Source organism: Canis aureus, chromosome 1, assembly GCF_053574225.1.
Source record: "Canis aureus isolate CA01 chromosome 1, VMU_Caureus_v.1.0, whole genome shotgun sequence".
NCBI lineage: Eukaryota > Metazoa > Chordata > Mammalia > Carnivora > Canidae > Canis > Canis aureus.
In genome coordinates this window covers 66,318,107-66,330,788 of record NC_135611.1, presented here as the reverse complement: position 1 = coordinate 66,330,788, position 12,682 = coordinate 66,318,107, and the positions used below count along the sequence as shown (strand labels likewise).

Genomic DNA, 12,682 nt, shown 5'->3' with positions numbered 1-12,682 from the left:
AAATAGTGCATGTGAGACCTAGGTCTGAGTTTTGCCTCTGACTAGCCCTGAATAACAAGGCTGCTGCTGCTGCTGATAGCAGTAATAATAATAAATTTTACTGAGAAGTTAGTCTAGGTCAGGTACTGTGCTAAGTACTGTGTATACATTCAATTAATCATCTCAACTACTGTACCACGTAGGTACTGTAATTATCCCCATGTTACAGATGAGTTGACTGAGAATCAGGGAATCACACAGAAGCCATTGTTTTTAAAGGCCAAAATTTAGTCTTAATAATCTCATTTCAAAGCCCAGGTGTTTAAATGAATACCTTATTGCCTTAGTGTTTCTGTAGCTTGGCTATTTCGTCTGTAAAAATGCAAGGATTAGGGTAGATTCTCATGAAACTTCTCCCAACTCCGTAATTTTGTAGATATCATTTATTATTAAAATTTTGTTGCAGGATACAGATTCCTAAAGCACATTTTGGGTATTTTATAACCCTGGAGTAAAAAAAAAAAAGGAAGCAATGTCACCTGAATTTCCCAACATATGTTTATGACCATTTGAATCATTTCTCATTTAATGTCCAGCTCTGCTAGTCCTTTTTCACAGAATAAGGAATTTTTTTTCAAAGTTAAATATGATGTATTTTTTAAATTAAGGATGTATTTTTAAATTAAAGAAGTGTGAAGATGAGGCGTTCAGGAGAAAGTAAAAGAAACTGGAAGGTCAGGCCCTGGGAATACCGGTCAAAAGGCCCCATTTTATTTTTTTAAGATTTATTTACTTATTTGAGAGAGAGAGAGAGAGAAAGAAAGAGAGAATGCGTGTCAGAAAGAGGCAGAAGGAGAAGGAGCGAGAATCTTAAGCAGAATCCTGTTCTGAGCACAGAGCCTGACTTGGGGCTGGATCCCACAACTCTGAGATCTCCATCTAAGCCAAAACCAAGAGTGGGACACTTAACTGGCTGCACCATCCAGGCGCCCCCAAAGGGCCCATTTAAAATCCCTACTTCACCAGCAATGAATGAACAAGGTGAGTAGTCCACTGGTATAGTTATATAATGGAGATACAGAAAATATTAGAGTTAGAAGGGGTTTTAGAGAATATCCAATACCATAATTTTATTTTAAGGAAAGAGTGAAATAGAGAAAGATCAAGACTTTAGAGTCTGGCCTATAGACATTTAAATCTTTATATTTGCCACTTACTAGGTATTTGGCTTTTGACAGATTATTTAACTTCTGTGAGGCTCTTCAAAGAATGAGAATAGTACTCTCTAGCTCATTAAGATATATGTAAAGCAGCTAGGATAATGTTGAATGTCTAATAAGCATCTATAAAAATTAGCTCTCCTCCCACTTAAATATCTGATCCTCTGTGCAAGAGTCCCATGTTCCACTTCACCAAGCTCCCCTGTCCTCTGACCTCCACAATCAGCAATGGTCCCTGGGCCCATTGTAGATTTGTCCCAGTCTGCTAAAGAGGGTTGCAGTGCCTGGCTTGTTTCTTCTTCAAATGCCTATACCCATCTTGAGGTGGGTGCCACTTTGAAAAAAATGGGCATTTTTTTCAAAGAGAGAAAAGAAGAGGGAACTTTTATATTAAAAAGAAAAAATTGATCTTATCTTTTGATCCCTCTTGGGAACTTCTTTCTTTAATTTCCTGTTTTCCCTGATCCTATCTTTGTCTACAAACACACTGAACAACACTGCAATTTGTTGTCCCAATACTTCTAAAGATTCACTCAAGGGCTTTCTTTTTATTAATTATGAACATTTTAATAATTTCAGTATTATAAAAATTTTTTACTTACTAAAATAACTGAAATAGTAGTAATCGTTACTTATTGTTCCTTGTTTCTCATTTTTCATTTGTTTTCCTTGTTTCTCATATTTCACTTGTTTTGTAAGCATTTTTATTCTTATCAACTCCCTATGCCATTTCTGTCTCATACAAATAAATCCCAGTTTCTCTGCATTTCCTTTATGAACTCCATACTTATGACATCAGTATTTTTACTCAAACTTTATATTTATTTATCCAAGTATCTCAATGTCATTAAAACAAACTTATTATTTTGCCGATTCTCTTTGTTCCCTGCCTCTTTGGCTCTCTACTCCCTTAAATTTACTTACTTACTTACTTATTTATTTACTTATTTATTTATTTTTGAGGATCATTGACATATAATATTGCATTAGTTTCAGGCATACAACATATTGATTCAACCAGTTTATGTGTTAGCCATGCCACCACAATTGTAGCTACCATCTGTCACCACACAACACACAACACCTTTTACTTTTCATCCCACTGACTCATTCATTCCAAACTGGAAGCCTGTAGTTCCCACTCTCCTTCACCTATTTTGCCCAATGTGCCCCCCCCCCCCCAAACCCTGGCAACCATCAGTCTGTTCTCTGTATTAATAGGTCTGATTCTGCTTTTTATTTGTTTATTCATTTGTTTTGTGTTTTAGATTTCACATATAAGTGAAATCATATGATATTTGTCTTTCTCTGACTTCTTTCACTTAGTATGTTACCCTCTAAGTCCATACATGTTGTCACAAATGGCAAGATCTCATTCTTTTTTATGGCTAAGTAATAGTCACATATATATGTATATATATATAGTAATTTTGATTTGTATTCAAAGAAATTACTGTCTATGTTATCTTCTAGGAATTTTATAATTTTAGGTCTCACATTTAGGTCTTTAATCCATGTTGAGTTTATTTTTGTGTATAGTATAAGAAAGTGGTCCAGTTTTATTTTTTTCCATGTTGCTGTCCAATTTTCCCAGTAGCATTTATGAAAGTCTCTTTCCCCCTTTGTATACTCTTGGCTCCTTTGTCATAGATAAATTGACTATCTAGCATAGGTTTATTTCTAGGCTCTCTGTTTTATTCTATTGATCTATGTGTCTATTTTTGTGCAATTACCATACAAAATAGCAATCAAATAGTTATCAATAGTAATCAAATAGTAATCACAATAGTCATCAAAATAGATCACTAAAGCTTTGTAGTATGTCTTGAAATCCAGAATTTTGATACCTCCAGCTTTGTTCTCCTTTGTCAAGATTGCTTTGGCTATTCAAGTTCTTCTGTATTTCTATACATATTTTTGTATTATTTGTTCTATATCTGTGAAAATTGCTGTTGGTATTTTGATAGGAATGGCAATAAATCTATAGATTGCTTTGGGTAGCATGGACATTTTAACAATATTATTTCTTCCAGTCCATGAACACAGAATATCTTTCCTCCCTTAAACACTTAACGTAATGTTATTTTTCTATGTCCCAGTGCTATTCATGGCCAAACAACAATATGAGATTTTGGGTGTTTTTTTTGAATATCTCACTTTAGCAACAAGTAAGCTACTCAGCCAAGTTAATTGTGTCATCACAAGTCCTCCTTCCCGTTATCATAGGCAATATTCTAGTTCAAGTTGCTATCAAATCATTTCTAAAATGCTGAGTTTTTTACTATTTGATCGGTCCTTCCTCATTTGGTCCATTTGCATAATTTTAGTAGGAAATAATTCACGTTTGCTTTGCCCTCTCTGCCCGCAACTGTAAGAACTTAGAATGCTTTTTACATTGCCCACTGAAATAATGCCAACTAGTCTTTTAAGATCGCAACTAATACCGTTTGACCCTAACTGTATCTACTACTTTGACTCCCAATAAGTCTTCCACTCCAAACAAGCTAGCTTTCTTACTGTCAGCACTCCTCCATACACCAGGCTCATGGGCCTCTGGCTCTTCACTTAACATCATTTCCCCAACAAAAAGTATTTTCAAGACTATAGCATATTTGTGGGTTTTTGCAATTTCCAGAGCACTTCTGTAGGGATTAGTTCATTTTGTCCTTCCTATAATTATAAGATCTAGGTAGGTATTACTATTGTTCCCATTTCTCAGATGATAAACCTCAGGTTCACAGAGGTTAATTGGCTTTCAGAGATCTCAATTGACTCAAAGTCTTGTGATTTCAAAAAATATAATGTTTATTATTTCAGAACACTATTTAGAATGCTGTCCATAGCTCATCATCTTTCCATTTATTATTCAAGCCCAACTAAATCTTCTCTCTTTCTTAAAGTTTCTTTTGGCTACAAAAGCCCACCAAGAACTCATCTCATGTTAAATGACTGTCCCATAGATGGGTTATAATTATATTCATTTTTTTCTCTTAACGTTCCTTCCTTCTCTGTTAGACCATGAGTCTAATGTGATAGGGAGAAGTCTTTTTTTTTTTTTCTAATTTTTTTCTTCTGAGTGCTTTTTGTGGTGCTTTGATGCTTTGATGCTCAAATTGTTTTTGTTGAATGAATGATTTTCTACTTGGTCTTTGTAGGTCAGAGTTTTCTATGCCTAGCACATATGAAGCACGGGTTTACCCTTGCCTTTAATTATTATTATTAATTACTATTTAAATTAAAAAAATATTGTCAGTGTTTAAAACAGGCATATTCAAAAAGACAGTTTTTGTTTTCCCTAGAGCAATTCAGTGGTAGAATAAATACAAGAATTTAGAGAGTTGATTCAACAAAGCCTAGTGTTTTTGTCCCTTGTCTAATGCTTTTAATTTTAATATGAGAAATACAACTTGGCTTTTCAATCTCATTCCAGTTCTTAGTTATTAAATATTTTCTGAGAACAAGGTGTGGTTTATCAGTTTTCTCTGAAAATGGAGGCGATGTGGATTAGCTAAATAGAAGTGTTATTCCACTGTGATTAACCCCACAATTGACAAAAAGAAACTCCAGTTTGCTGTGTTATGTGACCTTAAATGATCTTTCTGAGCTGTCATGGTACTTTTACATTGTTAAATTATCTTTACTTGGCTTGGGCCTATTTATATGACACAATTATACATGACAAGCCAAGAACAGATAATATCAAATACATACGAACTAACATTTCTTAGTCTTTTTGTATTCAGCCAATCTTAGGAAAAACACTAAATTGGAATTTATTTTTTTCATATATCAAAATTGCATTATAAATATTATATAAATATATTTCAAATGAAATGGGTCCACATTAAATTATCCACCTTTAAAACACTTACCTGTAATAGTTACTGACTTTTAGATTTGTACAACTATTTTGCCTCAATTATGTTTCCTAGATTCTTACTCAATGCATAGATAATAAGCACTCAGATTTCTAAAAATATACATAATCACTTTGGATGGAGTATAGAGGTCATATAAACAGTAAGAAATGGAACCAGTTCTGAGCCATGCCTTTTACAAGAGATGTTTCCAAAATTATCTCATCCTCAGATTATAAATCTGGTGGTTGGTTTCACTTGCAGAAATTCTAATTAGTATATGGGAAATGCCAATTGGGTATTTATATTTTTTACAATATTCTGCAGATGATTCTTTTAATTAGTCAAGGTTTGGAATTACAAATTTAGAGATTTGCCACCACTTTTACTCAGTATTGTATAGACTTTTGCAGGTTGTTTGTCTCTTACACGGACATGTCTTACTTCAAACGTGCTAAGCATGGGAAATTCTGACCAAACACACACACACACACACACACACACACACACACACACACACACAAAAGACAAAAACAAAAAAGAAACCCAAACAGAATTTATTCATTTAACAAAAATTGTTTGAGAGATGCTTGTGGCTCAGTGGTTGAGTGTCTGCCTTCGGCTCAGGGCGTGATCCCAGAGTCCCAGTATCAAGTCCCACATCGGGCTCCCCACAGGGAGCCTGCTTCCCCCTTGGCCTATGTGTCTGCCTCTCTCTCTGTGTCCCTCATGAATAAATAAATAAAATCTTTAAAAAAATTGTTTGAATTAAAAGCATGTTGTAGGCAGTCAGAATCCAAAAAGGATGCTATTCTATCCCTTTGCTTGATTCCATAGTCTTTATGGAAACCAGAAGTCTATTGAGATTAAAAACTTTTTTTTAAGATTTATTTATTTATTTCAGAGAGAGAGGTAGGGCAGAGGGAAAGGGAGAGAGAATTTCAAGCAGACTTCCTACTGAGCATGGAGCCCAATGTGGGGCTCTATCTCAAGATCCTGAGATCATGACCTGAGTCAAAATCAAGAATTTGACTGAGGCACCCAGGCGCCTCAAGTTTAAACACACTTTAATTATTAATAGTGAGGAAGTTATAATTATTTAATTAAACAGTGATTGTTGAGCATATATTTAAATAAATGGCTGTATTAGATTGATCAAGTAATGCCACCATAGGTAAAAAGTAGCTGCTGCTGCCATCTAAGAACTTACCATAATAATAATAAACATCTGCATAAGACATAGGAGGATAAGACGAGAATGCAGAAGAGTATAGAGGCTAACTCTAATAAGAATGACACGAGATTTTAAGAAAGGAAAGTTCACAGTCAAACTAAAAGATCAAGAAAGACTACATGAGGAAAATAACATTTAGGGTAGCAATGAATGATAAATAGAAATTTGTAAGATCGAGATGTAAAAGGAAAGTGCTCCATAAACAGAAAAAAAGAACTTAAGCAAATATTCTGAGACTGGAAGACAGAGGGCATATTTGGGAAACATTACATGGTTTGGCTTGGTTCAAGGTTATGGCACAGGAATAACATAGAATGTGTGGGAGGTCAATGAACCAGCTACCCAAGTGTTGGGTAGGTATTGAAATCATCTAACATAATACAGACCTGGTGGTAAAGAGTAAGATGATAAAAAGTATTGACTAAATGAGAGGAAGTGACCTGGAAGATAGACCTTTGCAACAAGGAGGGATTATCACATATCAGAGTCTGATAGCATGCACTTGGAAGTAGCTATAAATTTTCAGGAGGTTGGAAGAAGCAATAAATGGCAGAGAGAATATCTGTCTCCTCTCTGTAAGTGGAAGAAAATGCCATCAATTGAGAGTCATGCAAGGTAACTTGGATCTGATGTGAAGAGCACTAACACAGAAGAGATTGAGAATATTAGGTTTATTGATGGTGACAAACCGTAAGCTTCAGAGGGCACGGCACAAGAATTGAGTGTTGACAAGATGTGGAAGCTTGAGTCAGAGCAGGAGATGTACAGATCCAAATTAGAGTAGAAATCCATTTGATGCACGGGAAGGCTGGCCTGTCAGTGGTAACCGAGGTAAACCAGAATGTAGGGCAGGGTGTGATTCAACTTAGTCATCTCCTAGGGAACATAATAATTTCTGTTATCTATTTAACACTCAAAAGAATCCTATAAGGTATATATTTTTTAGAATAAATTTATAGATGAAGAAAGCTAGAAAACAAGGAGTAACTGTATAAGGTTCTATACCAGTGGAGCCTTATTAAAACTTGGGTTTTCTGACTCAGAAATTTTTCTTTCCTTCTCTCTTTCCCTTGCCCTTTCTCCTTCCCCAAATCATGATCTTTCCAGAATAGGCCAAGAAAATACAATGATAAAAGGGCGGAATTGGAATGAAATGATGTAGCTGCTTAAAAAACAAGGGAGATTGTTTCATGAAGTTAATCAGCAGAGTAAAATGTTTTAGCCAAATTGAGAATGATGAAGACAAAAGATAGACCTTTGAATATGACTCTAACATAAATATTTCATTAGATTAGATTAGATTGGATATGGCATGAATGTATAACCCTTATAATTCTCAGAGTGCTTTCTATATAATTTCCTTTTCTGGTGACAATAGGCTTGTGAAAAAGATATTTCTCTTTCTTGCATAAGGAGACTCAGATTAATAGAATAATTTTAGCTAGAGGGTAGTGGAGGAAGGATTCTGAACATAAGTCTTCTGAATTCAAGTCCTCTTCCCTTTCCAAAATCCCTGAAAATAAAAACAAATACAGAAAAAAACTTCAAGGGTCCAGTTATACTGGTAGATCTAATGCCTGCAGAATTACATGTAATATATCTTTATGGATAGCTTAGTATTCTTATTATTTTCAGATGTAATTTCCAAAAAGGTTTGCAACTTTTGCTTAGAAATATACCCCTCTGTCATGCTGTCCAATAGAAGAGAGCGCCCAAGATCAAGGGAGGAGTTACTTACATATTATTTTTGATTCTTTAAAAGGATCATTGAGGGTAGCCTGAGTGGTTCAGCGGTTTAGGGCCACCTTTGGCCCAGCATGTGATCCTGGAGACCCGGAATTGAGTCCCACATCGGGCTCCCTGCATAGAGCCTGCTTCTCCCTCTGACTGTGTCTCTGCCTCTCTCTCTCTCTGTGTGTGTGTGTCTCTCTCATGAATAAATAAAAAAATAAATAAAGTAAATAAAAGGATCAATGATTAGCAGCATGGAGACATGTAGCTATTTATGAGCTCTTTTAGCTAGACTGTATCTAGCAAGGTAGCTCTAGTGACATAAGCTTTACATTCGAAAGCCTTTTCCAAAGGTTGTATTTCATAGTTTGACTATATACATTAATTCTCATTATTCATGGTAGTTACATTTTATAAAATCTTGGCAAACACTGAATTAGCAAATACTGAACATTGTTCTTAGGGGAAATACAGTGTCCTCTGGTCACAGTATTTTTGACAATTCATCAGTATATAACCTTGTTTTATTCATGTTTCTGCTTAAAGACACTCTATTTAATACATATTCTTGATGACTAGTATTGAACTCATGGTCAGCAGCACTCTCATGATAACTCATGCCTCAACAAACTTATCCAGTGCATTCATTTTCTCCATTAATCCATATCACAATCTCTTGCACTTAGGAAGACTAAACAGCACATTGGTACTACATTTGGTGATCATTGAAAATGGCAAAATCCTGTCTCATATTTAGATCCTTAATCCATTTTGAATTTATTTTGGTGGTTGCCAGAAGGGAGTTGGGTGGGAGGACGGGTTGGATGGATGGGGATTAAGGCGTGCACTTACGGTGAGCACTGGATGTTGTAGGGAGGTGCTGAATTACTAAATTGTACACCTGAAACTAATATTACACTGTATGTTAACTAACTGAAATTTAAATAAAAACTAAAGTGGCAAAATCACCAGTCAAATGCACAAATTTAAAAAGGTATTAAATAGATTGTAAAAAAAAGTACTTGCTTACAGTGTGAGAACTGAAATAAGAAGACAGTTTTACCTCAGCTGGGAGATGTACCGCTAGAGATTCAAATTTTTCGTTTTTCTTACCTTTCTGTGAATGACAAGGAAAGCAATGCGGATATTGATTTGAAGCAAATTTGCAAATAATCTGTGAATAATGATGATGGACTGTATTAGAGAATTAAAAGTCTTATATTACCCAAATCAACCTACAGATTCAATGCAATTCTTATCAAAATTTTAATGGTATTTTTTCAGATAAATAAAGAGAACTATTCAAAAATTCATATGGAATCACAAAGATTCCAAATAGCCAAAGCAATCTTGAAAAAGAAAAACAAAGCTGGAGGCATCACTTCCTGATTTCAAATTATATTATAAAATAAAGTTATGGTAACCAAAACAATGTGGCACTGGCATAAAAATATACATATCTACCAATCGAATAGAATAGAGAGCCTAAAAGTAAATCCATGACTATACAGTCAACCAGTCTTTGACAAGGATGTCAAGAACAAACAATGGAGAAGGGAGAGTCTCTTCAATAAATGGTGCTGGGAAAACTGAGTATCCATGTGCATAAAAATGAAACTGGATACCTATCTTACCACACTCACAAAAGTTACCTGGAAATGGATTAAAGACTTGGATGTAAGAACTGAAACCAAAAACCTAGAAGAAAACATAGAAAAAAATCTCCTCGGCATTGGTCTTGGCAATGATTTTTTTGGATATGATGCCAAAAGTACAGGCGTCAAAAGCTAAAATACACAAATTGGACAATATCAAACTAAAAAGCTTCTGTACAACAAAGGAAACAATCAAGAAGATAAAAAGAAAACCTATGGAATGGGAGAAAATATTTGCAAATCTGACAAGGGGTGAATATCCAAAATATATGTATGTCTCGGGAGGTGCTCCTGAGCCCAGAAGCCATGTCTTACCCCGCTGATGATTACGAGTCCGAGGCTGCTTATGATCCCTATGCTTACCCAGGCGACTATGATATGCACACAGGAGACCCAAAGCAGGATCTGGCTTACGAACGTCAGTATGAACAGCAGACCTATCAGGTGATCCCTGAAGTGATCAAAAACTTCATCCAGTATTTTCACAAAACCGTCTCGGATTTGATTGACCAGAAGGTGTATGAGCTGCAGGCTAGTCGTGTATCCAGCGATGTCATTGATCAGAAAGTATATGAGATCCAGGACATCTATGAGAACAGCTGGACCAAGTTGACTGAAAGGTTCTTCAAGAATACACCTTGGCCTGAGGCTGAAGCCATAGCTCCACAGGTTGGCAACGATGCCGTCTTCCTGATTTTGTACAAAGAATTCTACTACAGGCACATATATGCCAAAGTCAGTGGGAGCCCCTCCTTGGAGCAGAGGTTTGAATCCTACTACAACTACTGCAATCTCTTCAACTACATTCTTAATGCTGATGGTCCTGCTCCCCTTGAACTACCTAACCAGTGGCTTTGGGATATCATTGATGAGTTCATCTATCAGTTTCAGTCATTTAGCCAGTACCGCTGTAAGACTGCCAAGAAGTCAGAGGAAGAGATTGACTTCCTTCGCTCCAATCCCAAAATCTGGAATGTTCAGTGTCCTCAATGTCCTCCACTCCCTGGTCGAAAAATCCAACATTAACTGGCAATTGGAGGTGTACACAAGTGGTGGTGACCCCAAGAGTGTGGCTGGCGAGTATGGACGGCACTCCCTTTACAAGATGCTTGGGTATTTCAGCCTGGTGGGGCTTCTGCGTCTGCACTCCCTTTTAGGGGATTACTACCAGGCCATCAAGGTGCTGGAGAATATTGAACTGAATAAGAAGAGTATGTATTCTCGTGTGCCTGAGTGTCAGGTCACCACATACTACTATGTCGGTTTTGCATATTTGATGATGCGTCGCTACCAGGATGCCATCCGGGTATTTGCCAATATCCTCCTCTACATCCAAAGGACCAAGAGCATGTTCCAAAGGACTACATACAAGTATGAGATGATTAACAAGCAAAATGAGCAGATGCACGCGCTGCTGGCCATCGCCCTCACCATGTACCCCATGCGAATCGATGAGAGCATTCACCTGCAGCTGCGGAAGAAATACGGGGATAAGATGCTACGCATGCAGAAGGGTGACCCACAGGTCTATGAGGAACTTTTCAGTTACTCGTGCCCCAAATTCCTGTCACCTGTGGTGCCCAACTATGATAATGTGCACCCCAACTACCACAAGGAGCCCTTCTTGCAGCAGCTGAAGGTGTTTTCTGATGAAGTGCAGCAGCAGGCCCAGCTCTCCACCATCCGTAGCTTCCTCAAGCTGTACACTACCATGCCTGTGGCCAAGCTGGCCGGCTTCCTGGACCTCACAGAGCAGGAGTTCAGGATCCAGCTCCTTGTCTTCAAGCATAAGATGAAGAACCTAGTGTGGACCAGTGGCATCTCTGCCCTTGATGGTGAATTTCAGTCGGCATCCGAAGTTGACTTCTACATTGATAAGGACATGATCCACATTGCAGACACCAAGGTCGCCAGGCGCTATGGGGATTTCTTCATCCGGCAGATTCACAAATTTGAGGAGCTCAATTGAACTCTGAAGAAGATGGGACAGAGACCCTGAGGACATTCACACTCTTGTTAGGAACTCATTTTAGGGTCTTTGTAGGGGGGCCTATTTTTGTCTCCATGAAGCCTTTGCCTAGATCAGCCATCAGCAATTCAGCTGAGTTGAAGTTTATTTGGATTAAGGACTATTTGGATTTTAAATAAGTCTCAGTAAAAGATCTTCTTTGGAAAATATATATATATATATATATATGTATGTCTCATACAACTGCATCACCAAAAACCAAATAATCTGATTAAATATGAGCAAAGGGCCTGAATAGACAGTTTTTCAAAGATGGCATACAAATGGCCAGTAAGTACATGAAAAGGTGCTTGATATCACCACTCTTCAGGGAAATGCAAATCAAAACCACAATGAGATTATCACCTCATACCTGTGAGGACGGCTGTTATCAAAAGGGCAAGAGATAACAAATGTTGGCAAGGATGTGGTGCAGCCACTGTTTAAAACAGTAAGGAGATCCTCAAGAAATTAAAAATAGAACTGCTATATGATCCAGCAATTCTACTGGGAAATGAAATCTGATGTCAAAGCGATATCTGTACTCCCATGCTTATTGCAGCATTATTCACAATAGCCAAGATAGAGAAACAACCTAAATATCTCTCAGTGGATGAATAGATAAAGAAAATGTGGAGTGAATATGTACAATAGAATTATTATTCCGCCACATGAAACAAGGAAATCCTGCTGTATGTAACAACGTGAATGAAACTGGAGAGCATTATGGGAAGTGAAATAGGCCATACAGAGAAGAATGAATACTTCTAAGTGGTAGTAGTATTATATGTGGGATTTAAAATATTGATTTTACAGAAGGAAATTATAGAATGATGGTTGCAAGGGGCTGGGAAGAGGGGAAGTTAGGACTGTGTAAATTGAAGTGTTCAAAATTTCAGTTATAAGATGAATGAGTTCTGGGATCTAATTTATATATAATATGGTGACTATAGTTAATAATGCAGTACTATTTACTTAAAATTTGCTGAAAGTAGATC

At 36.7% G+C, this 12,682-nt stretch overlaps 1 long non-coding RNA gene and 1 pseudogene across 26 annotated transcripts in view; both read left to right on the top strand.

Annotated features, from left to right (window-relative positions):
• The window catches only part of LOC144316522 (uncharacterized), a 179,274-nt gene that overhangs the window by 28,122 nt on the left and 138,470 nt on the right, over positions 1-12,682 (top strand). The window lies entirely within an intron of this gene.
• Positions 9,967-11,690, top strand: LOC144316517 (eukaryotic translation initiation factor 3 subunit L pseudogene; annotated as a pseudogene).